Source organism: Schistocerca piceifrons, chromosome 3, assembly GCF_021461385.2.
Source record: "Schistocerca piceifrons isolate TAMUIC-IGC-003096 chromosome 3, iqSchPice1.1, whole genome shotgun sequence".
Lineage (NCBI taxonomy): Eukaryota > Metazoa > Arthropoda > Insecta > Orthoptera > Acrididae > Schistocerca > Schistocerca piceifrons.
This window is the reverse complement of record NC_060140.1, coordinates 270,968,900-270,996,163: the sequence shown is the minus strand read 5'-3', so window position 1 is coordinate 270,996,163 and position 27,264 is coordinate 270,968,900. Positions and strand designations below refer to the sequence as shown.

Sequence of the window (27,264 nt, the reverse complement as noted above, 5' to 3'; positions counted from 1 at the left end):
AAGTGAAGGCCACCGATCACCGTGTTGTCGGTGGTGAGAGGCTATACTGAGGACAATAACGCCTGAAATTTGGTAATCTTCGTACAATATTGATTTCGGAATATTGAATTCCCTAATGGTTTCCAAAATGGAATATCCCATGCGTCTAACTACATCTACGATCCCGCGTTCAAAGTCTGTTAATTCCTGTCGTGTGGCGGTAGTTACGTTGAAAACTTTTTCATATGAATCGCCTGAGGGGAAGTGACAGCCGCGCGGTATTAGCCGAGCGGTGTAATGGCGCTGCAGTCATGGACTGTGCGGCTGGTCCCGGCGGAGGTTCGAGTCCTCCCTCGGGCGTGGGTGTGTGTGTTCGTCTTTAGGATAATTTAGGTTAAGTAGTGTGTAAGCTTAAGGACTGATGACCTTAGCAGTTAAGTCCCATAAGATTTCACACACATTTGAACATATTGAAACTGTAGCTTTCCTTTCTCCGTCTGCATAACATGGGTAGATCAGGACACACAAGTCGTCGATTTGGCAGCCAACTGAAAGACTCCCAACCGGCAATTTTTTTTTTTTTTTTTTTTTTTTTGAAATGACAGCTTCGCCAATGCACTGCCCTTTTATACCTTGTGTAAGCGATGCCACCGCAATCTAGATATGTGCATATTGCTAATCGCTATCCTATGACGTTACTCACGTCAGTGTGTGGTCAGGCTAGCAAAATCGATTCGCTCTGGCATGTTAACACGACAACGAAAATCATTTTCCGTAATTTGAGTTTCGTCTCCTGTAATTTGTAGCACGGTGAGCAACTATTGAGAGGCAAGAGACAGTCTAAGGGTCACGGAGAAAAGAGAGAAAGAGAGAGAGACGCGGGCGGGGGGGGGGGGGGGGGTGAGAGGGAGAGAGAGAGAGAGAGAGAGGAGAGAGAGAGAGAGAGAGAGGGAGGGAGGAAGGGAGGGAGAGGGAGAGGGAGAATTGAGCTTGATGTAGATGGCAAAATGAATCAAGAATCCTTATTTCCTTCACTGTAGACTTATTGTTTAGATTTTTGTGAGGCATTAAAATTGGAAACAACAGTACTGAAAATGAGCCACATTGCGTATCAGAGCCTGAACGAGTAGTGCTCGGTTAAAAAGAAACAGAGAAATGAACTTCGCTTTCATCTCACGTTTGAATTCCCTGAAGGATTCGGCGAGGCACATTCGCGCTCGTAAATTCGGGCTCGGGGACGGAGCTTCCACACAGCCTCCATTGTGGCGTTATTCTGTGGCCCGCCCTCTGCGCCTTATAGCGAAACGCGGCGCGTGACCCACTCCAGCAGAAAGGATGGGAGCGGCGCGGCGCGCGAGGCGGATGTAATTCGCGGCCGACCTCAGGCGGGCGAACGCGCTCTGCGCCTCCTGTCGGAGTGGCAGCCGAGTTGTGCCAAGGGGGTGTGGGCGTGGGAGGCAGAGGCGGAGGGGCGTCCCGGGCTACTGGGTCAAGGCTGTAGCGGGGTCAGGGCCCGCGCTCCCCCCACCCCTACTCCCTGGCCACCCTCTAGCGGCCGCGCCCGGAACCGCTGCGCGAGCACCACATCCCTACAGGGAGTCACAAAACCAACAGACATTTGTACGAGTCACGTGTTAGAAGGGTGCTGAATGCGGCTCCCGAGATCCTATTCACGTTCAAAAATAATTTTTAGTTATTTGTGTCCGATGTAGTTGACCCTTCACCTTCTCAACGTTCGAGAGGTACGTTCAAAAAACCGGACAAGTGCGAGAAGGATTTGCGCTCTGAAGATTCCGTACAAACTTAACACTGTATATAAATAATAAAAAAATTTTTCGGCTCAGTGGCCTGGGGCAACTCTTTCACAAACTGGTCTTTCAATCAGGCTTGCGTGTTCCTAGCCTACCCTAGTTATGCATCCCGATAGGGTGTCTACAATTTAGCGTGGAATCCGAACCAAATGTCGTTCACATCGGAAGCTGCGCGGTCAGCGCGGTGGATTTGTAATCGAAGGGGCCCGGGTTGAATTCCTGGCCGGGTTGGAGATTTTCTGCGCTTGGGGACCGAGTATTGTGCTATCATTACGTTCGTATCGTCGTAAATGATATTTCACTATGAAGATGGCTGAATGATACGTCTCGAAAACCAATTAAAAATAAAGAAATAGAGAAAAACACATATCGTTTCTGGCAGCTCCACACATTGTTGAGATGTTACAGTAAGAGGATTTGTCCACGTATTGACGATAAAATCAATAAATACATAACTCATAGCAAAAGCTGTAGAACTGAAAATAAAAAACACACACGCACATACAAAAACCCAATGTTATTATAAAATACGAACTTCGCGCCCAGAATAGACAAAACAGTATGCTGCAACAAATGAATATCCAACAAACAGCGAAAGAGTGCGTGTTAAGCAGCATAGTTTACACCCATTCTAGAGGCATGAGAACGCGGAATCAATATAAAGTTAACTCTACACACACACACACACACACACACACACACACACCACACACACACAGCTCCACCTCCCCCCCCCCACACACACACCCACCCACCCCCCACCCCCACCCCCCCCACCCAACACCCCCCCCCCACACACACACACCCACACACAACCCCCACCCCCCACATACATGCCCACCCCACCCTCCACACACACGCCGCCCCACACCCCTCCCCCCACCCCCCCCACCCCCCCTCACACCCCCACCACACACACACCCCACACACACCCACACACACCAACACCCACACCCACACACACCAACACCCACACCGACACACACCAACACCCACATCCACACCCATCCCCACACACCCACACCCACCCCCCACACACCCACCCCCACACACCCACACACCCACAAACACACACACACACACCCCTCCTTCCCCTCCTCTCCCCTACCCCCCACCAATTGATATCATTTCTAGTCGCCACATACCCAAAACATTTTCGAATACTAGTACTTTAACATAAAGAATGACAGTTAAAGAATAAAGTAATGAATCTTTATTGACAGCGGAACGTAATAACAATAGCATTTATTGACAGCAGAACATAATATGATAACGGTAGTATTGTATTCTAACATTAGCTATGTGGAAAAAATATTTTATTTTAGGTCCAATAAATGGAAACTGAAAACTCTTGATTAATTGCAGATGAAAAACTGGAGCAAACTATCATCTGTACTGAAAGTATCACAGAGCCACAAAACCAACAGCATGTAATACTAAGATTTTTTTCAGTTAATATTTTCCTTTTTATTATTATATAAATGTAAATTAAATACCATAAGCTCGAACTCCGCAGCTCGTGGTCTCGCGGTCGCGTTGTCGCTTCCCGAACACGGGGTCGCGGGTTCGATTCCCGCCGGGGTAAGGGATTTTCACCCGCCTCGAGATGACTGGCTGTTTGTGTTGTCCTCCACATTTCATCATCATTCATGCACGTGGCAAGATTGGACTGAGAAAAGGTTGGGAATTTGTACGGGCGTTGATAACCGCGCAGTTGAGCGCCCCACAATCCCATCATCATCATCATCATCATCATCATCACCATAAGCTCGAAACGATTAGATAGTGTGATTCTTATAAATTTTTAACAAAACCCGAAGCGACGTAGATGAAGATGACTCTGAGACTAGTAGTTTAATACAAGACACAAAGGTCCGCAAATGTAGGGAAATACCCTAAAAGTGTATGCAAGTGTTGAACATGTGACGTCACCAGATGACGTGTCTCTCCACTCGTGCAGCGATTGGGCTAGTCGATCTTACCCTCGCAGAAAGGAGGCACCGATACACATCGCTCCACTACCCTGTTCTGTTTCCGAACGGCGTTTTTTTCTAAATGAGATCTGGTGTAAACGTAGAAGTTACGAAATTATTGTCCTCACTGTAGCCAAGCAAAAGCTGCTTTTTCTTGTTTCCTTTTGTCCCTTCTTTTGTTTAGCAAAGAACTCTTAGATCATTTACTGGTAGCGGTGCAACTCTGGAGTTATACGCATTTAATTGTTGCGCGTATCGATAGATTTTCGTGGTACTGTGCTTTGCAGTTGACCAGCGGAGACCACGAGACCGTAAAATAAGGTAATAAATTTTGTCTCGACATAAACACACAAGTTCCTAACGCAAAAAGACTTCCTGCCAGACACAAGACTCTAACCCTGAGCCTCATGTTCTGAAGTCACGCACGTAGGCCCAGAGCCACGCCGACTTGAATTCTTGACTTGCGTTTGGATCACCAGGTGCGATAGACCCATGGTTCCACCGTTGCACGTGCGGCAAGGTTCGGCATCTGGTGATGTCATGTGTTCAACAGTTGTCATCCACTTTTGGGGTGTTTCCCTACATTTGCGGCCCCATGTATCTTGTTTTAAATTAGTTAGCGTCATCTACGTCACTTCAGGGGATTTTAGACGTTTATAAGAATCGCATTGTATATTAACATCCAAACCCACTGACCATGGTGGATCATCAATACATGTTACGGTGTTCATCAAGAAGCATTTGAGTTTTCTCAAGGCAGTGGCATCTTTTCATATTTACTTAATTTAATATCACGTAAGAATTCTTCAGTCTCATATTGCTCAATGTTGAATACTGAAAGCGGTCAGAGGTCTTCCACCCCAACGCAAGGTAAAGAAACAATCTACAAAAGATTTCAACGTGTTCACTCTACTCTATGGAGTCGCTCGATCAGTTACCACAGTTTTTACTCACAAAAGTTCATTAAATACAAGGCAGAACGAGGAACCATGGGTGGGAGGTACTGCCCATCTCTCCAGACTTCATTGCCAGTAGAAAAATTATGATTTTGCCACTGCTTCTTTATTAAAGCATCTCCTCATTCGGCCTCACGAGGCTGAGGGTACCCCCATTTCCAAACTTACTTACTGGGAATTGAATCCGGGTCATGCAGCACCGAAGACAACGACGTTAACCTTTTTCATTAACTAAGGACCTTAGATTTCAACATATAAATTAGGAAACCATTCTCGTTTATTTGACGACACTTTTAAAATGTGGTAATCGGGGAATGGAAGGTTAAATAGCATAACAAATGCCTACTGCTAAAGAAAGAAGCTAGGGTGCGTATTCTGTTTCTCACACTTAAGGGCAAGAGTGTGTATATTACGAGCTTTTCGATGAGCTGTGAGCTAACAGGAATCAGTATATCACTTTCACATGGAAAGAAATACAATATTCACAGATCATATGCAGAGTTCGTAACAGTTATAAATCGTAAATAAATATTAATCGAGGGTTACATACTTTTCATGATATGTAACTGCTTCCTTCATAGTATAAAGTGCTTAAGTGTCATTTTTTGCAGTAAAATATTTAGTTCAGCATAAATGAAGTTTGCAAAAATCCATCTGTGAGAAACATTTGTGCTGACCTCATCATGTAAGCTTCTACTCTACATGCCAGTCTATGTGAAGTTTGCTGGGATCAATAAATCTGGCAGTCAAGATGCAGAACATTGCAGGTAAGGCACGAGTGCTACAAGAGAGTGGTCCACAACTGGGTCCTGAAGCTGAGACATTGCTATTATTCCATATGCGCGAAATCAGCCAGTGATCCATCAGAATCAATTCACTACGGACTTCTGTTACAGTGCTGACAACCAAGTACCGCATTGACTGATCCAATTTGAAAGCAAAGTGCACAGCATTCGATATAAGGGATAATATGATAACAATACAGGGAAATGAGGAATGTATCAGACCTCCAATAGTAGGGTCCTGCATATATGGATACGTTCCCTTCTTTACGAAGGAATCTTCGGGTTAATGGTGGTCGAGAAACTAACGTTAACAGCACTGACTTTTGGGTAATATTAGAGTTGGCGTAGAATACAAAGGATACATGACCTCCTGAGTGTAGTGCAATATTTCTTCATAATGCAGATTGGAATTGTGGAGCAGGTATACGAGTACCAACTTTAAATGATATCACTGGGACGAAACATTAATAATGTGTAGGTTGGAATAATGCCAAAATGCAAAAGCTCCTCCTCATTGACTTTGCATCTACAAAAAACCAGTGCAGAACTAATGCAGTCGAAGCCATAAAGCCAAGATACAACCAATCGTAGGATACTGGGGCCTCAATATATTGAGAACATGCTGACAAAGTGGATGAATTATTTCTTATGGTTCCCCCTTGGACAGGCACCGCAGTTTATCCACCCGGAAACTCTTCATGGTCACAAATTCGAGGACATAGCTTTAGATAGTTAGCTAATTCATGACAGAAAACTATTTGTCGTACTGTCAGACACAAAACGAAGCCAACTCCCAAGACGTTCATTCACAAAAATTGAATAATATTGCAATGACATCTTTCTTAATTTGAACAATATTGGGCCATGTTTTATTCGTTTTCATGTGATACTAATACGTTTTTTGGTACCTTAACTTCCTTATGTGTATTCTGAGTATGTCTTTACATAATGGGTCGCAGATCTCCAACACGACTTTATGTCGCAACATGCGGACAAAGTGGATGGTGGTTCGTTGGCTGGTTGATACGGGAGAGGGGACCAAACAGCGAGGTCATCGGTCATCGGATTAGGGAAGAATGGGGGAAGGAAGTCGGCAGCGCTGTTTCAAAGGAACCATCCCGGCATTTGTCTGAAGTGATTTAGGGACATCATGGAAAACCTGGATCAGGACTGCTGGATGCGGGTTTGAACCGTCGCCCTCTCGAATGCGAATCCAGTCTGCTGATCACTGCGCCACCTCGCTCGGTAAGGAAACTGTGCCAAAATGGTCTCCCAGAAGATAAAAACGACTTTTTCAGAAACATTGTCCTCTTTTTGCTCCTCTAATTGTAGATCATTTATTTCTGTTTATCTCATTTTGAATATGTTGACGTTGAAATCAGTATCAAAATTATTGGAAATGAATATAGAGCTAATTAAATACTGGTATTAATAGTAGTGACAGTAGTAAATGTGTTGACGCAGCGATGCTATCAGCATAAGATTACAAGATGTTTGTGCGACGAGCGAAATGTCTGAAAATCTCAATTGAAGTCCTTCAGTAGTTTTCTTACAAAGTTACCGTTTTCGTCTACACCCAGTAATTCTGGTGAAATGGTGGTTGCGGTTCTGCCGTGGTGTTAGAGGACAATTAACTGTTTAAATGAGTTTCGTAAACCAATCAGAGTGGAGTTACAAGTATCCTCGCGCATCTGCTCGGATCGATGCTGGCTGGAATAAACAGGTTTGCGGTGGAGGGGTGCCCGCCGAACACTCGCGTGATGCAGACATAGAAGTGTGTGTGCCCGTGGATAAACCCAAAAGCCGGTGCATGCTATGGTCGCCATTCTTCTTCGCTTCATGGGGTAGGGTTATAGCCTGTTCCATCTTCATTGAAGCCAGTTGTTTCTCGTCAGCCTACGCTGATGACCCGAAACATCATGACTTCTGACCTTCGCGAGACTGGAATGCCTATTGTAGCTTTCAGGGCACGTGAGGCGTTAAGGAAAATATTCAGGGTGAGTGAGCTGCCCCTACCAATATCGTTTCATGCAACATGTAATGCCGTACCTAGCCCTCAAAAACCACGCGAGAGATTTTTATATTCCCTCTCTCGCTACGCGCAAACCATTACTCCCATAGAAAAACAAATGTCAGGACCTTTTTGCAAAAAAATTAATGTAACTAAATTTCCTACTGGGATACGTTTTCGATGGAGGCCACGGTTTCAGGATTTCTACATGATGTTCGTGGCAGTCCCTCCAACCACTGTAGGAAAATTTCCGGCTAGACAGACTGTTCCCAATATTCGTCCTTTTTTTTATCTCTATTGACTGGGTTATTGTACCACCAGCATAGCTGGCTATTTGTTAACATTATTAACTTAAACGTGCCTTGAGGCCAACGGAAGAAAAAAGACTTTAACAATTACGCTAGAACTAATTACGTTGACAATTCGGTCCAAACTTAACCCCTACAAAAACAGCAGTTTCGTAGTCAGAAGACCTGACGAATATAACGACATAATTGTTTATTTTACGCTGTTAAAATACAAAAAAACTATTAGGTAAAATTTATACAAAAGGCCAGTTTTACAATTTTTAAGTACCCAACTAATCCGGTGGTGTAATAAGGCCAGTCAATGAAGACCAAAAAAAGATCATACGTGGGAAACAATTCGTGCATTCGCAAATTTTTGTACAGTGGTAAGGAGTTCCATGACCAACGTTCTCACTGGGGGGGGGGGGGGGGGGGAGGGGGGTTGGGTATGGGAGTGAGGATGCAATTGAAGGTCACTTTTCTTGAATAGCTCAAAACTGCGACCTCTGGCGAAAACACATCACAGAGCACAGAATTTAACTACATTAAGTTTCCAACGAAAAGGTACAACTTTTTTCTGAAGGACTAACAGTTTATGCATAGCGACTGAGAGGATATGAAAACCTTGTGCTTGGATTTTGAAAGCCACTTATAACACAGCAAGCTGCACAAAATGACATCGTTAGGGACAGCTTGAGAGGTGGCATGAGCCCCCTCTCATTTTTCTATCTTACTCTGAGTAATTCGATTTTTCTCTCTAATTGCATGCGGTGAAAAGTTGCTATTTCTTCACACGCGGACTTCCCACACAGTGTCTCTGGTCACCTGGGTGGTCCGGTGACAGGTGGGTTCCACTGATCTTGAAAGGGTTAAGCCGACGGGTGTGAGGGAGTCGAGTGGATGCTTTCTAGACACCGACCTTGTCATAAGAGCTGGGGCGACACAGGGGCGGCTGGGCTAGAGATTCCGTTACTTCGCAGAAACTAAGTGAAAACACTTTCTGGCGGGCTACCAGCGAAGCGTGGGGATGACTTGTGTTCCCAGACAGTCTTGGCGGGCAAATGCCCGAGTTTTCTGCAAAATGATAACTGTGATTGGCTTGCTCAGGGGATAGCTCCGTGACGTAGAAAAATCGGCGCAGAAATTGGCGGCAATTATCTCCATTGGTGGAACAGTAGTGCGTCAGCAACAGAGTGGAATTTTCCGCCGGTTTTCGAGTTTCTGATTGGAACGTTTAACCACGGCCACTGTCGTGGGGGTGGGAATGTTCTGTGTTCGGGTTGTATGGGTGCTCTTGAGAGAGTCGGCTCTCGCTTTTCGGTCGGAGTAGGATACAAGACTGAGCTCTCGCTGCTCTGGACAGCCTGCCTTCCGTTGGCTGTCTAGTATACTTTCATTTACTTGTAACTGTTTGACGGAGTTTCTGTAGTTTAGGCTTCAACGACAATTGAGCGTTCTGCGTATAAGCGGCCTATGTTTTCCGTCTTGAGCAGTTTTGGCTAAAGTCGACTGTATCGGAGTTACCGTGTGACTTCGCTTGTTAAAAATCAATCACTGTACCATCAGTGTTTGTGTGGAGAGTCTTCTTTGTCTCGCTCAGAGGCGCATTTGTATTATAGGAAGTCTTTAGTTTGGAACAACCAGACCAGGATAATTTGTTTCGGGCTATACTCGCGACATTATCATCACCACGACTGGACGTCGAAGCAACCAGCCATCGCTTCAGGTACGCCAGATCGTGTTCTTGCAGTTAAGAGGACAGCTTAGTAATGTATGTCTGCAGCACCAGCAGGTTAGGGAATTTTGCTCTGTGACAATCAGAGCTCAGCAGACACGCCTGTTCCCGCCTTTTCTTACGTAGTTCTGTCTTGGGTGTTCATTGTCTGAGTTCTCACTACTGTAACAGCAATTAATGTTGGGTTGTCTGGGTGTTTCTCTTAAGATTTGAGTTGCAAGGAATTGGCTCCACAGACCACTTCACCTTCACAGCATTTATTTGAGTATTCAATTTGACGTATTGCAAATGTCTCATGTATTGTGCTGATTATTTTGAGTTTAGTCATAATGAATCAAATTGTTATTTTGGACAGAACTTTCATTCTGTAGGTCGGTAGAGCAACCCTTTCATTTCTCACCACGTTAATGAAACTTATTTATCAAATTTTCTACTCCACTTGCAGAGTCGATTAGAGTCAGTTCGCGTTTCTTCTTAATCCATGTGCAACAGCAAAAGTCGGAGTTAGAAAAAGGGGGGCTTAGAGCATCATTTCCATATGAAGATTCTAGAAGAATTTAGTGTTAAATACACTGCTAGCCCCGTCACCTCGCAAGCTGAATCACCTTGTGTAAGCGAAGCAGAGACGAAGGGTGATTCATCCCGCAAGGGAAATTCCACGCCCCTCCGTCTCCTCCGAATGGTAGACGTCATTCTAGCATTAAACTACAGAGAGCAGTGCGGAACGGTTTTACTACGTGTCCGCGTACATTTGACAATGTTTTGGCACCAGAGACTGACTTATAAAGTTCTCACACAGGGAATAACAAGCTCCCTAGGCAACTACTCGCCAGCTACCGACACTAAGTGATCAAGGGTATCTGGACACCGCAAAAACACACTTTTTCATATTAGGTGCCTTGTACTACCACCTACTGCCAGGTACTCCATATCAGCGACCTCAGTAGTCATTAGACATCGTGAGAGAGCAGAATGGGGCGCTCCGCGGAGCTCACGGACTTTGAATGTGATCAGATGATTGGGTATCACTTGTGTCATACGTCAGTAGGCGAGATTACCACACTCCTGAACATCCCTAGGTCCACTATTTCCGATGTGATAATGAAGTGGGAACGTGAAGGGACACGTGCAGCACAAAAGCGTCGCCTGTTGACTGACAGACAGCCGACAGTTGAGGAGGTTCGTAATGTGTAATAGGCAGACATCTATCCAGACCATCACACAGGAATTCCAAACTGCATCAGAATTCACAATGACAGTTATTCAGGAGGTGAGAAAACGTGGATTTCATGGTCGAGCTGCTCCTCATAAGCCACACATGACGCCGGTAAATGTCAAACGACGCTTCGCTTTGTGGAAGGAGCGTGAACATTGGACGACTGAACAGTGGAAAAAAAGGTTGTGTGCGGTGACGAGTCACGGTGCACATTGTGGCCATCCGATGGCAGGGTGTGAGTATGGCAAATGCCGGGTGAACATCATCTGCCAGCGTGTGTAGTGCCAACAGTAAAATTCGGAGGCAGTGGTGCTAAGGTGTGGTCGTGGTTTTCATGGAGGGGGCATGCGTCCGCTGTTGTTTTGCGTGGAACTATCACAGCACACGCCTACATTGGTGGTTTAATCACCTTCTTGCTTCCCACTGTTCAAGAGCAATTCGGGGATGGCGATTGCATACTTAAACACGATCGAGCACCTGTTCATCATGCACGACCTGTGGCGGAGTGGTTACACGACAATAACATCCTTGTAATGGACTGGCCTGCACAGAGTCCTGACCTGAGTCCCATAGAACACCTTTGGGATGTTTTGGAACGCTGACTTCATGCCAGGCCTCACCGACATCGATACCTGTTCTCAGTGCAGCACTCCGTGAAGAATGGGCTGCCATTCCCAAAACACCTTCCAGCACCTGATTGAACGTATGCCTGCGAGAGTGGAAGCTATCATCAGGGCTATGGGTGGGCCAACACATTATTGAATTCCAGCATTACCGATGGAGGGCGCCACGAACTTTTAAGTCATTTTCAGCCAGCTGTGCGGATACTTTTGATCACATAGTGTAGAAAACCGCCCATTCGTTGAGAAGCATAGACGTGCTTGTGGGATTGCCTCAGGGGACACTGCTGGGCCCAGTCTTGTTCTTCTGACAACAACTCGCGTCACCAGGTACATATACACTGCCGATCACACTCATCTGCTGATCACACTCATCTGCGGGCAGAGACGACCAGAAGTGATAACAGGAAAACTCAAAGATTTCTGCAGAGACATCCAAACGTGGGCAACAGACTGGCGCTCTAAGTTTAAAGCTGCGGAGAGTATCCTTACAAAACGATGGCCAGAGCAGTGGGTGACAATTTATTCAACGAGCCACTACCATGGACTCCGCCTGAGAGATATATTGGGTTAAAGCTTGAGCGCTACTCGTTGGTTATTGAAAGATTGACGTTCTCTGAAGATGATGAACTACTGGTCTTTAGAACGTCTTCCTCCGTATGGGGAACCACAGTCAAGTTCAACAGGTCCATAACTTTCCTCCAGCATATCCAGCATGTTCCAGGAAATTTCCCAGACCGCTGCCTCCACGAAGCTGTTGCGGAAAATACAAGTGCTCCAACGTTCCAAGAGCGACGGCTGATTGGATGAATCACGTTTCTTGTTACACCACGTCGATGCTCGTTACTGAATACGCAGTAAACAAGGTGAACGGCTGCTCGAATCATGAAGGAGGCAGCATTCGGACAGTAGATTCTTAACAGTTTAATGTACGTTATAAGAAATGGGGACTGTGTCCAAATCCAAACAAAACAAAATGTTGTACATTTCACATCAGTAAATATCTAGCATCTGAATGTTTTATTTTGTATGGAAAAAGTAAACTACAAGAATTATGAAAAATGCATCGCTCTCGACCATTCCCTGAGATACAATAAGCACTTTCAGCTAACGATGCAAAAAATTATGATCATAAATATCGCTCAGGGGAGAGGCAATAACAGCGTAGGGAGTGGAAGCAAATAGCCTACACACTGCCACACAGTACCAGCTGCACCAAACTGCAGAGTATTGTCACCAGGTTGGTGCAAGGGCACACACCAATAAACGAGATGTACATGAGTTAAGTTTGAATACAAACATTTTTGCTTAGGCTTTTTGTTCACAGTTATTGATATCAATCGATACAATAAGTCTACTGTTTTAAAACGAAACATACTGTGGATTTTGCAATATTCTAACGGCAGAGATGTCACACTACACGAAAGCTTCGTAACTTTTGACTGTCATTTCCGGCTGTGGTTTTACTAACTCAGAGATGATACATGTTTCCTGCTTCGTTAAGAGTTTCAGCGCCAGGTGAATTAACAATACATGTATACGTTGCGTTTACAGCTTTGGGGTAACCTGTACCATTGTCCCCAGAGATCAAGGGCTCTTTTTTCTGTCGTGTTCGCATCAGGTACATTATCAACATCGAAGTATTTGATGTCTGTGATTTAAAGACGACACAAAGCGTCCTGTGTCCGCTAGAGATAGTAGTAAAGGTTACCCCAAAGTCTTAAGCTCTGAGCCGTGCGAGCTCGGCCTTTCTATCGACTCCGGCCCTCGTTAACGATCTTTGTCTGGACAACTTTGGAGGTACGCCGGTGGCGCAATCGGTGGGGACAAAAACCGCGAAGTTGGAAGACTTTAGGGATTGGGTGCGTGGTGTGCTGAACGCGTCGGCGGGGAGCGAGAGATGTTTGGTGTTCTGGATGGCACAGGAGAACGAATCTGCCGGTTCGACGCTAGTGACGGCGGTCCGGTCTCTTGCAGGCTTAAGGAGTGTAAGGACGGCAGCCATCCTGTCCAAGTTAAGTAACTTCCGTGTCTGTCCTTACGTCTCACTCTTGCCCCCACTCAGTGGTCTTTATGCAAGCACCGCTCGTAATTAATAACCGCTGTTTAGAGGTCATTTGGTTACAGACTGATCAGTGAATATTGGCTAATTATAGCTGCCTATTCAGAGAATTTCTTTCTTAAATACCGAATTTTGCTCTCTGATGAACGACAGTGGCTTCATAGTTAGTAGTTTAGTAATCATTTGCTTAAAATCGGATCAGTGAATTCTGGTTAACAATAGCTCCCTACTCAGTGACAATTGTTTTAAAAAATGGTTCAATTGGCTCTGAGCACTATGGGACTTAACATCTGAGGTCATCAGTCCCCTAGAACTTAGAACTACTTAAACCTAACCTAAGGACATCACACACATCCATGCCTGAGGCAGTATTCGAAACTGCGACCGTAGCGGTCGCGCGGTTCCAGACTGTAGCGCCTAGAACCGCTCGGCCACACCGGATGGCTAATTGTTTTAAAATTCTGTACCTTTGTGTCTGCCCTGAATGACTGTGGGTTCATAATCAATAGCATAATCATTTACTTAAGCCGGCCGTGGTGGCAGAGTGGTTCTAGGCGCTTCAGTCTGGAACCGCACGACCGCTACCGGTCGCAGGTTCGAATCCTGCCTCGGGCATGGATGTGTGCGACGTCCTTAAGTTAGTTAGGTTAAAGTAGTTCTAAGTTCTAGGGGGCTGATGATCTCAGATGTTAAGTCCCATAGTGCTCAGAGCCATTTGAACCATTTATTTAAGAAGTGATCAGGGAATTTTGGGTAGTTGCAGCTGCTTATTCATCGACTATTGATTGTTTTTAAAAAATTTTATTTTGCTGCCTACTGAACGGCAGTGGGTTCAAAATTAATAATAACTGTTTAAAAATCATTTGCTTAAAATCTGATCATGCGATGTTGGTTAACGGTAGCTAACTATTCAGTGACTTGATTGTTCCTAAAATTCAATACCTTTGCTGTCTGCTCAGTGACATTAGGTTCATAATTAAAGTCAGCTGTTTATAGGTAATTTAGTTAAAAAATATTGGTCAGTGAATTTTGCTAACTGTAGTTAATTGTTTTTAAGACCATGTACTTCTTGTGTATAATTTATGGCTGCTGGCTCATAATTAGTGACAGCTGTTTAAAAGATTCTTCTCAAGTCTGCTCAGTCAGCTTTACTTAGATTGTTTTTAATACTCGCTTAACTTTCATGAGTATCATAACAGGAATGCTGAAAACCACACAGTCAATTTGGCTCCACGCCCTTGGAGACGTCGCTCCGTCAGACCTGAGACAAGAGACCACAGTTGGAAAAGTCATCAAGCTTCACGCTCCCATACTTCGAAGAGTATTTTCAATTAACATCGTAGTGCGCGAAGCTCCATGCTCCCAGGTGAAGTCCTGGAGGATGTACTAAAAGAGACTTAAGTTTCGTCGGAGCGACTACACAAAGTTCACTATTTGCATACAACAGTGATCAGAATGCGAACAGGACAGGGCAGAAGTAGTTCCGCGCTCCACCGATGGGGCATTGCCGCTAGTCCTGAATGTGACTGCAGGGCAGCAGTACAGAACCTGGAGCACATACAACAGCAGTGTTGCAAGAGAAGCTACTTTATTGTATATTTCTGTCATTTTATATGTTCTATTTGTGTTTTCTATCTACCTTTGTAAAATTTATGATCTGTAATTTGGATTTTTTCTTCTGCATTTAAAATATTCAAATTACCACACGACAATCGACATGAATCTTTGGTCGACCTGACTTCTCAGACTGGTCTACGCCAACGTGGTGAAGCCCCTTCTTGACATGTCTGTACGTTTTCAGTGGGGATTTTGGCATAAGTGTGTGTTACAACACGTCCCGGTGGACATCATCTGTGCTGACCCACCTGCCGCTGTATATTTTCTATATCAGCTTAGTAAAACATTAAAAATAAAAGCGAGAAAGGGAAAGTTTCGTAATACTTTTGACCACCATAACGAACTGAAAAAACTTGAAAATCACTATATTTTCCAGTAAACATTTTTCGATAAATTTACTATTTCCAGATACCCAATAACAAAGGAAAAACTTAATCCAGATATGTACTACTGAGGCAAATGAAGCGTTTTCATCGAAACGGACTTCTAAATCGTACATTCTTTCTGCAGGTTAGTCTTTCAAGATAAGAGCGAAGCTTCTACTAAAGTTGAGCATTATGTAGGAGACAGCCTATATTTTTCTCATTTAATGCAAAAATTTCAGTTTCAGCATGTCCGACTCATAAAACATTGTCTGACCAAAAAATAGAAAGCACCCAGAAGATATGGTCAAACGTGAACGAAACTTCGTACACATACACACCATCACCGGGTATGTATATGATTAGAGTTGCCAGCTGAGTGCGTAACTGTTGTTCGTGTTAAGTGTTGTTACCATGCTCGGTAGGGTATATAAAGGGGTGTGAACACTGACAGATGTTCTATGATTAGTGTGGAGGACACAGAGTAGTCACGTACTTGTATGAGACAGTTGTCAGCACCTGACAGAGTTTGGAAGGGGCCTCATCTTGGGTGTCCGCTTGGCCAGCTGGTCGACTCGATTTGTGTGGCACTCGCATATGACAGCAAACCGATGTTGCAAAGCATGTGAAAGTGAGGCTACCACGTTGATCATCACAACAGGAGGATCGTCGTGTTGTGGACCAAGCACATCGTAATCCCTTCACATCTATGCCTGTCATTTGGGAATAAGTAAAGGACTCCATATGACAATCCATGTTATCTCGCACCACTGTTCGAAGACTGGCAGTAGTCGGACTAGGGAAACACGACCCCATGTGTAGCTTGCTGTTAACAGCACAACACAAACGCTGCATCTGGAGTGGTGCCTTGACTGGGAAGCATGGACTGCTGATGAATGGTGTCGTATTGTATTGTGTTAAGAGAATAATGGCGGTTCTGCACTGACCCGGATGACCATCGTCGGTCAGTATGCCAGCGATCTGGGGAGAGTTTCCGTTCTTCCAATTTTTGGGAGAGGCGCAGCGCTGTTGCTCCTAACGTTAAGGTATGGGAGCCATATGAACTGACTGGTGTTGAGGCACTCTCGAGACCAACACGATTCCCAGATCTCCCCCCATATAGCATGTGCGGATCCAGTTCGGACGACAACTCTGTTCCAGAACCAATGTCCAACAACCTTGGCCAGCTTCTCTCAGGAGAGGATATGATGGGTTTTTGGCACGCTTCCCGACAAAATCAGTGAATGCAACCACGGCAGAGGGGTGCTACTTCATACTGATAAGTGAGCACATACTGACAATTTCTTTGTAAAGTTGATTCGAATTTGTAAGCACAGAAATAACGGCACATATTTTCTCAACCCCTGAAGATTCATTTCGTTTCCTCCTCCAGTTCCTGGTGGTTCACTTTTTTTGTCAGGTGGTGGACTGGACTATAGTTAAACTTTCCCTCTTTAACACGTTATAAAACAGAAATTAATTGCCGTACGAGGACAGAACTTGGTAGCACTAATGTCAAGGTCTTGGGGAAACAGATATAGTGCAGAATCAATTAAATTGAAACACTTTTAACATGCTGCTGCGGTAAATCATTACTGCTACAAAAGGGGCTCAATATGGCGATCATCAATGTCAAGAAGAGTCTGTAAGCACAGGATTCTCTTGATATGCTGCGCTTCAGATCAGCACATGTGTGAATGTTCCTCTTGCAAACCCTGTCCTTCAGGCAGCCCCACAACCAAAAATCGCAGTGAGTGAAAATGGTTCAAATGGCTCTGAGCACTATGCGACTTAACTTCTGAGGTCATCAGTCACCTAGAACTTAGAACTACTTAAACCTAACTAACCTAAGGACATCACACACATCCATGCCCGAGGCAGGATTCGAACCTGTGACCGTAGCGGTCGCTCGGTTCCAGAATGTAGCGCCTAGAACCGCACGGCCACTGCGGCCGGCGCAGGGAGTGAGACCAGGGAGATCAATATCAGGTGATAGTGCCGGCCAAGCGGTTGGAAGTGATCGGTTGATAATTCAATCGTTTCCAAATTTGTTTCGGAGAAGCAGGTGAACTTTACGAGGGATGTGCGTGGGGCCCCACCTTGCATGAAAACTGTTGAGTTCAATGCGTCTCTTTCCTGTAGGAGAGGTAGGACATTCTGGCGAAGCACATAGCAGTAACGCTGGCCAGTGACACTGCATGTCTTTGGTCCTCGATCGCTAAACTGTTCAAAAAAGAATGGGACAATGATGAACGTAGCCACGAAGTCACACCATACGGTGACACGTTGACCACACAGAGGAACTTCACGCACAGTGACTGGAGGTGAAGATTCCCACGCTCGACAATTGTGTGTGTTCATCCCACCCGTCAGAGAAAAATGAGCTTCGTCTGTCCGTAGGATGGTCCAGGGTCAGCCCTCGTCAACTTAAATCCTTCCGAGAATGTGGAGACCGAAGTCAACAAGTCGTTGATATAGAATTTGTACGGATACCATTTGAGTATGGTTCGAAGCAGTGGATAAAGGGATGTTCAACTGTCGTGACACAGCACGCGCACTGCCTGATGTTCGGGAATTGCGCGCAGCGTTGTCTGCCATAGCAACAGCGATTTCATCAACCACCAGTGGTACAACCGGTCGTCGGCCTCTTCCCGGAGCGACGCCCAGTTCTCCAGTTGATTCGAACTACTTCATCATGCTCCACACAGCAGGTGGAGAAAGAGGACCCTTCCGCAATACTTTCGGACTATGATATTCTCGAAGAGCAGCTGCAGCATTACTGTTTTGATAGTAGAGCTCCACCAAAAATGCCCTTCTTTTGTCCAAGCTCATGATGAAACGTCAACAAGTGCACTGCGACTGGTCAGGCGTGTGAGACTATGAATCACGATTACTGATCACGGCACCTGGTGTTCGCAGATAGACCTGGACGGTAGCTATGTGACGCATGGAAATCGTGCACTCCATACTCTGGACATTAATGCTACCAAGTTTGGTACTCGTACGGTAATTATTTTCCGTGTTACAATGTGTTAAATAGGGAAAGTTTAATTATAACCACCCGGTATACAGAAATTTTGGGAAGCTAGAGTTAGATTTCACTTTGTATTGCTGTAAAGAGCGTGGTTAATTTCTCTTAGCCGTAACGTGAGAATTTGCAGAAGACGACATGTCTACAGGCAATAATCCTGGAAAACGCAATTCTCGAAATATTGTTTGAAACTACTGTTCTCCGTTTTAAAAATGATGTACCAGCAATGAACCCTGAATGAAGCACAAGAGTCGGCATGCACAACAATTTGTAAATGGGCGCTGTGGCTCGGAAACGTTGTCACGTACAGTTGATTTGTCATGCTGAAGACCTCGTGTAACAGCGTGACTAAGATACGAATGAATGCCCATTCGAATTCGTACAGTTCATTTTTCATATGAAACTGATTTTACAACTGCCACTTTCGGCTACGACTTTCTGAAGCAGATGCTCATATGAAGAATAAATTTAAGCTCTGGTAGACAAAAGCTGTGAAATTTACACTGAGTTTGTAATCATAGTACAAGTCAACAAATCAGAATACAATAATATTGTAGTATATTTATATGGGTCATTGATAGACCGTTTCCCTTCGTCGTCATCATCTTACTTCTTTTCCTCTCAGCAGTAAAAATTAAGACTCAGATTTACGTTAAATTCTACCTGTGTAAAATAATTTCAACATACTAGAAGCATATTCTATCCTCTTTTCAGAAACACTTCATTACCTTTTGCCTTAGTTCCAATTAACGTTAAAGGGAAACAAGCAATGATCGTAGTACAACCAAATAATTTAAAAATTAGTCAAAAACACGTCAGTAAGCAAATTTACGACAGTAATTTGGACCACATAGATAAATTTTTACGGAACGCAACAAAAGAAAAAGGAGAACAAATTGCAGAAAAACATTAAATTATTACAAACCTCTGGAAATATTACTCTCTGATATTTACTTTCAATAATCATCTCTTAAACGCTATAAATACGATATAGGTAAGAACTTCAGCAGAAAAATCAAGACATTCAGCGAAAGAGATCTCCATAAAATTTAGTTCGCCGAAACTATCCCTTGTACAGAACAATTTTCAATTTTCTAAAAAATACAGGTTACGCAAAGGTGACGATGTCCAACGATAAACTAAAGCTTTGTCCTCACATATGTATTCTCCTTTGTGAAATATCTAATACATCATGAACGTAGAGGTGTTCTTTTTTTTTTTTGAGATATTGAAATATTCCCCTTTGTTAAAATGTATTCATTGCAGTAATAACGGACGCTGACCAGTCACAATCATCTTGTATCAAATTTTGTATAGATTTGGATAATTTTACTAAAGCGTGTAAAACAGATATTCTATTACGGAATTTGATGTAAATTATCCTTTATATTTTATAAATAATGACAATGACCGTCATTACTACACCATAAGAAAGATAACTTCATTATATTTATTTAATCTTGATTTTAGTTAAGAAGTGCATAAAAATTGTCTTTTACAATTTATATAATGACATAAAATGAAAAGATTATAGCAAAATTAAATTTGAAAGCAAGAGTTTCATCGAGATAACTCCTCCCATTCCACAATAGCACATTTGTTTCAAAACTTGTAGCTTGCATAGAAGAAAAGAATCACGCTGTAACTTCTGATAGCGATCAAAAACTTTGGCATAACCATGAGAGCGCCTCCTACATTGTTCAGAATGCAGTCGTACGTAATACGAACTGTTAACACATTGTACCACTAACAGCTGACGGAAACGTTTTATAGTGTAGTAGTAATCAAAAATAACGTTCACTAATCCCGTCACAGTGGCGGCGAAATGTAACTCAACTGGTTATGATTTAATGTAACATAAGCGACCTAACGTAATGCGACAACTTAAGTATTCGACCTAAGTACAGCGTTATTATTACACTCGAAGCTAATTTTTTTGTCTGACTCCACATCTTTATCAATAAAGCATCTTTTAGGTCGAGGGGTAACATCGTTGTTGTCTGTAACTTTGACCTAACGAAGGTTCCCTACTGCTTCGAATCCTACCGACGTACCCGTTTCCTGAATGAAGTACTCGTAGTTAAGAGTATGAAGGAGAGAATGTACTTGTTGTGCTGCTCCATTAAGTACGACCTACTGAGCTAAGAAAGTTCTCCGAAATTTAAGGAGCGTATCCCTTGCCTCCACCAAAAACACTTTTACAGGTGTAAAATTCATTTTCGCATGGCAGATTCGTATGGTTCGGTATTGCAGGATGTCGATTTTGCTTAGTAATGATGTCGAGATATTTCTACATAAAGAGCACTCATAATCCAATACAGAACGAATTATGCCACGATAAAGAGTGAGTAGCCAGCCGCGGTTCTGGGCGCTTCAGTCTGGAACCGCGCGAATGCTACGGTCGCAGGTTCCTATCCTGCCTCGGGTATGGATGTGTGTGATGTTCTTAGGTTAGTTAGGTTTAAGTAGTTCTAAGTTCTAGGGGACTGATGATCTCAGATGTTAAGTCCCATAGTGCTATTAACTGGAACGGGGTAAGATACTTTTGCTAATGACGTCATTTATGTTTTTCCAAGTTAAATAAATAACGTGGTCATTTAAGATCAAATACTTTTTCCTCGTGTAGTCAGTCAAAACTCAAAATTCTCGAAAGAAAATCGGATCAGTGGGCTATGTAAGTACCAGGAAGTGCATTATCTGTTCAAGATCAAACAGCAAGTACTAATTCAATTACATTATTGCGTCCCTCTCCCTTTTGTTTTATTCGTTGCGTGTTAAAAATATCAGCCAGTAACCTTTGGTACTAACTAAACTGACGGAAAAAAACATCGCAACGCCAAGAAGGAGTTGGTAGGTGTGCTGTTACGTGTGAAATATGATGTATATTCGTGTTTCGTGCTACCAGTCGCATAAGCGTGGCGCTTGTGCGCCTTAGATGACTGGATGAAGTGAGTTGATGTTAATCAGGAATGCCTTTAAGGCGACAAAGGCGACATTATCAAAATGTTACTGAGTACGAACGAGGTCGCCTAATAGGGCTACGAAAAGCTGGATGTTCCTTCTGCGATATTGCAGAAAGACTTGGAATTTACACACTTTTCATGATTGCTAGCAGCAGCGGTCACGGAAATGTAGTAAGAAGACTGGGTTCCGGACGGCCACGTGGCACTAGCGAGAGGGAAGACCGTCACGTTCTGCGTATGGCTCTGATGTATCGTACTGCATCTGCGGTAGCAATTTGAGCAGCAGTTGGCACCGCAGTGGCACAACCAGGTGTTACAAATCGGTTACTTCAACGACAGCTCCTAGCCAGACATTTAGCAGCAAGCTTTCCACTGACCCCAAACCACCGCCATTTGCTACTTCAGTGGTGTCAAGCGAGAGCTAATTGGGTGGAAGTCTTGTGTTTTCTGACGGAAGCTGATTCTGCCTGGGTGCCAGTGATAGTCGTGTGTTGGTTAAAAGGAGGCCAGTCGAGGACCTGCAACTAACCCATCTGTGTGCTCGACACACTGGACCTACACCTGAAGTTGAGGCTATCATCTGTAGTGCCCCAGGGAAGTGTGGTAGGTCTGCTGTTGTTTTCTATCTACATAAATGATGTTTTGGATAGGGTGGATAGCAATGTGCGGCTGTTTGCTGATGATGCTGTGGTGTACGGGAAGGTGTCGTCGTTGAGTGACTGTAGGAGGATACAAGATGACTTCGACAGGATTTGTCATTGGTGTAAAGAGTGGCAGCTAACTCTAAATATAGATAAATGTAAATTAATGCAGATGAATAGGAAAAAGAATCCCGTAATGTTTGAATACTCCATTAGTAGTGTAGCGCTTGACACAGTCACGCCAATTAAATATTTGAGAGTAGCATTGCAGAGCGATATGAAGTGGGACAAACATGTAATGGCAGTTGTTGGGAAGGCGGATAGTCGTCTTCGGTTCATTGGTAGAATTTTGGGAAGAGGTGGTTCATCTGTAAAGGAGACCGCTTAGAAAACACTAATTCCACCTACTCTTGAGTACTGCTCGAGCGTTTGGGATCCCTATCAGGTCAGATTGAGGGAGGACATAGAAGCAATTCAGAGGCGGGCTGCTAGATTTGTTATTGGTAGGTTTGATCATCACGCGAGTGTTACGGAAATGCTTCAGGAACTCGGATGGCTCAAAACTGGTTCAAATGGCTCTGAGCACTATGCGACTTAGCTTCTGAGGTCATCAGTCGCCTAGAACTTAGAACTAATTAAACCTAACTAACCTAAGGACATCACACACATCAATCCCCGAGGCAGGATTCGAACCTGCAACCGTAGCGGTCACGCGGTTCCAGACTGAAGCGCCTTTAACCGCACGGCCACACCGGCCGGCAACTCGGATGGGAGTCTCTGGAGGTAAGGAGGCGTTCTTTTCGTGAATCGCTACTGAGAAAATTTAGAGAACCAGCATTTGAGGCTGACTGCAGTACAATTTTACTGCCGCCAACTTACATTTCTCGGAAAGACCACAAAGATAAGAGAGACTATGGCTCATACAGAGGCATATAGGCAGTCATTTTTCCCTCGTTCTGTTTGGGAGTGGAACAGGAAGAGAAGATGCTAGTTGTGGTACGAGGTACCCTCCGCCACGTACCGTATGGTGGATTGCGGAGTATGTATGTAGATGTAGATGAAGTCATGGTCCAGGATGGGATCTCGTATGACAGCAGGAACACTCTCGTGGTTACCCCACTCATCGTGACTGCAAATTTGTACATCAGGATGGCGATTCGATCTGTCGTGCTGCCCCACATGAATAACATGCCAGGAGGTATCTTCCAATAGGATAACGCTCTCCCAAATACCGCTGTTGTAACCCAACTGCTCTATACCAGTACAGTACAATGCATGCACTTCCGCATGCTTTCAGTCAACCGTCTGGCGGTTACACCGGTTATTACTGTATCAGCATTTCACATTTGCTATGGTTTGTATTGCTCTTATTTTAATCTGTGATCTTGCAGTGTTAATCACTTAAAAATGTAACCAAGACAAATGTATCCAGAATGAGTTTTTCACTCTGCAGCGGAGTGTGCGCTGATATGAAACATCCTAGCAGATTAAAACTGAGTGCCGGAGCGAGACTCGAACTCGGGACCTTTGCCTTTCGCGGGCAAGTGCTCTATCATCTGAGCTACCCAAGCACGACTCACGCCCCGTCCTCACAGCTTTCCTTCTGCCAGTACCTCGTCTCCTACCTTCCAAACTTTACAGATGCTCTCCTGCGTACCTTGCAGAACTAGCACTCCTGAAAGAAAGGATAGTGCGGAGACATCGTTTAGCGACAGCCTAGGGGGTGTACGCAGGAGAGCTTCTGTAAAGTTTGGAAGGTAGGAGACGAGGTACTGGCAGAAGTAAAGATGTGAGGACGGGGCGTGAGTCGTGATTGGGTAGCTCAGATGGTAGAGCACTCGCCCGCGAAAGGCAGGTCCCGACTTCGAGTCTCGGTCCGGCAAACAGTTTTAATCTGCCAGGAAGTTTCAAGACAAATGTATTCCTGAAATTTCGTTACTCTACATAAATTACTTTTTTGGTGTTGCGATTTTCTTCCGTTAGTGTATTCAATTCAGTCGGTACTTAATTATTATACTTCTATCTGTGAGTGTATTTTTCTATTGCGATCATATGGGGCTACCAGGTCATAGGGAGAGCGAATGTTATGAAGAAAGATACAAATCATAGAATATTTGAAGCAGAATTAAAAAAGTAACAACAGAATAATTTGCCACCGTATCTCAATGAGTAATCCGGGTGTTACAATTAGTACGCAGCACACCTCCATATAGACCTCGCGTGTGGACTCCGCCGATGCTGCGGCCTCTGACTCGGCTGCCTGGAGTTACCCTCCTAGTGACGTCACACCCAACCTTGACCGCACGGCTTCCGAGGGGCCCGACACGCATGCGCACAAACGGACCAAATTCTTCGTTCTGCTCATGACGTCACACACGGCTGTGTGACAACATTAGTCTCAACATAAGCCATTCTGGCTTATCAGTAGATCGTTTCCCGTTGATGAGTCTAAAGATAAAGAAGATGCACTGCATTCTTTTTGCTAATTAGTAGGGGTCCTCTTGGTAAGTCACGGAAGAATGCCCGAATTGGCGAAAATTCACGAGCAACTTCTTTCCTGACACGTAATTCATCGATTTAAAAAATAAGAAGGGATCGCATTCAACGCTCTGTCGTCGTCAAAGTCATCGGAGGCTAACTCTTCACTCCTACTGGACCGCGATGGAGCTCTACGCACCCCTCCCTTCTCCCTTGATCATTCTCAAAACCACCTCCCCAGTCAGAAAAAAAGGTTCTAAATTCTTTTGTTGTTCCACTGAAGAAGTGCAATTCTAATGTAACGTTATCATCTGTTGCCTTCTGCTCAGAAGGCTCCGGTTATTTTGATTAACAATGATTTTGGTGCGCTTTCCCTGAAAAATTTCTGTGTGATATTGTTACTAAAAGTACTCTGGTGATCTGTTTAGACACAGTTTCTGTCTTGTGAGAGGTACAAACTATGAAGTGCATAGAATGAGATTTTCACTCTGTAGCGGAGGTGTGCGGTGATATGTAACTTCCTGGCAGATTAAAACTGTGTGCCGGACCGAGACTCGAACTCGGGACCTTTGCCTTTCGCGGGGAAGTACTCTACCACCTGAGCTACCCAAGTATGACTCACGCCCCCTCCTCACAGCCTTACATCTGCCGGTACCTTCGTCTCCTACCTTCCAGACTTCACAGAAGCTCTCCTGCAAACATTGCAGAACTAGCACTCCTGAAAGAAAGGATATTGCGGAGACATGGCGTTCTGTGAAGTGCATATCTGTTTGTATGTGGGTGGGGGTGTTTGTGCGCTTACTCTCGCATGTAGACAAGTGCAAACCAAAATTAAAATGGCTCTAAGCACTATGGGACTTATCATCTGAGGTCATCAGTCCCCTAGACTTAGAACTACTTAAGCCTAACTAATCTAAGGACATCACACACATCCATGCCCGAGGAAGGATTCGAACCTGCGAACGTAGCAGCAGCGCGCTTCCGGACCGAAGCGCCTAGAACCGCGCGGCCACAGCGGCTCGCGCAAACCGTTACCGCGAGTGCAGTTAACTGATAGGTACTTTTTAAATGTTTTGTAGTTTCTTTCAGTACACTTCTAATTCAGAAGCCCTTTCATTTGAAGTTTTATGCTTGGTAGAGCAATTTAACAAAAAATCTTTCTTTACTGTGTATATGTATATTTTATAAGTGTTTTATTGGTAGGTACATGAGACAGATAGTGTCCATGTTTTTGACATTTGTTGTTCTCTAACTAAGGGAGGCTAAGCTGTATCCTGTCATAAAGCTTTCATGTTCTTAGTAAGATAATGATGTAGATAGTAATGAAGGAAATAAATTTCCTAAATGAGTGCGACCATTGTGAATATTTTGCGAATAAAGCAATATAGAGCGCTTAATATAAGTATTTGTTTATAGTGTCGTTTGGGCTACCGCCATTATAAGATTGGCAATTAAGATTAAGGAAACATAGGATCTAGAGGAGATTTTCATACATTATCAGACTACAAAACTTGGAACATTGAAAAAATACAAAAACTGCAAGATGTCACTCATCAAAAATTAGAACGTGTAAAACAACTTTCACGGTATCAATAAAACCTATACCTAATCGGAGCATCAAGTGAGAACTGGGCTCAAAAAGTTTCGAATATGTAAGTGCTAGCCAGCCAAGAAATAGCTCTAGGGCAGGGGACGTTGCCTTAAATTTTCTTCCGGTCATACATATAAACTGACAGTCTTACAAACATTTAAATTAAAGTCATGAGAACACGACTTAAATGAGTACAGTTGCACATTCATAAAAGTAACTTTTCGGGTAGCGGTAATTAGTCAATGTGGAGTTCACTTACATCTGACAATGAATCTGATTTACAGTCTTTTCCATATAACAGCTGCATAAATTTTAGTATGAAATTACTTTACCTTAACACATGTTGTGATTATAAAAGTTGTTCTTGTTCTTATAACTGCTTTTGTCCGATAGATAAAAACTGTGCCCTATGAACCAAATTATACACTAAGGTACTTCGTTTTGTAGAACAGATAACCGAGGATAAAATGACCTGATCATTAAATTACAATACTTTGGAAGGCATCTCCATCATGTTAAGGCGGAATGTATTTAATATCAAAGTTTATGGAGCTGTTGTCTGAATAATATTGTAAAACAGATTCAATGAATGCTTGTCAAATTTAAGTGAACTCCATATGGTATAATTTATGCCGTCTGAGAAGCTAATTTTATGGATGTTTTATTCGCAAAATGAAGGAGTTAATTTACTGGAAGTTTGTAGTGTGGTCTTTCTCGTGTGTAATATCCTGAAATTTTATTATATTTGTTTAAAGACGTAAAATATGACCGTGGGTAGAAGTGCAGGAATTGTCGTAGGTTAGTGAGTTGTGGGGTACAGTGTGAATTGTGGAAACAAGTGGTTTCACTGGGGTGAATGAATGAATGAAAGCGTACGAAAGAGACGCAAAAGTTGGGAAGAGAATGAGATAGAGTAATAACCTGTTCCCGATATTACACTAGCTATTCCTCGGGCAAGCAGTAAAGGAAACCGAGGAGAAAACAGAATTAAAGCTGCCAGTAACACTGTGATTCTCAGTCGTCAAAGGACCTTAGTAATTGAAAGGAATGAATAGTGTCTTGGAAAGAGGGTATAAGATGAATATCAACATAAGAGGGAGTAATGGAATGTGTTAGAATGAAATCAGCCATTACTGAGAGAGTTAG

The 27,264-nt window shown here is 43.7% G+C and overlaps 1 pseudogene; it reads right to left on the bottom strand.

Annotated features, from left to right (window-relative positions):
* Nucleotides 1-5,412: 5,412 nt before the first annotated feature.
* LOC124788584 overlaps nucleotides 5,413-27,264 on the bottom strand; it is a 66,147-nt pseudogene continuing 44,295 nt past the window's right edge.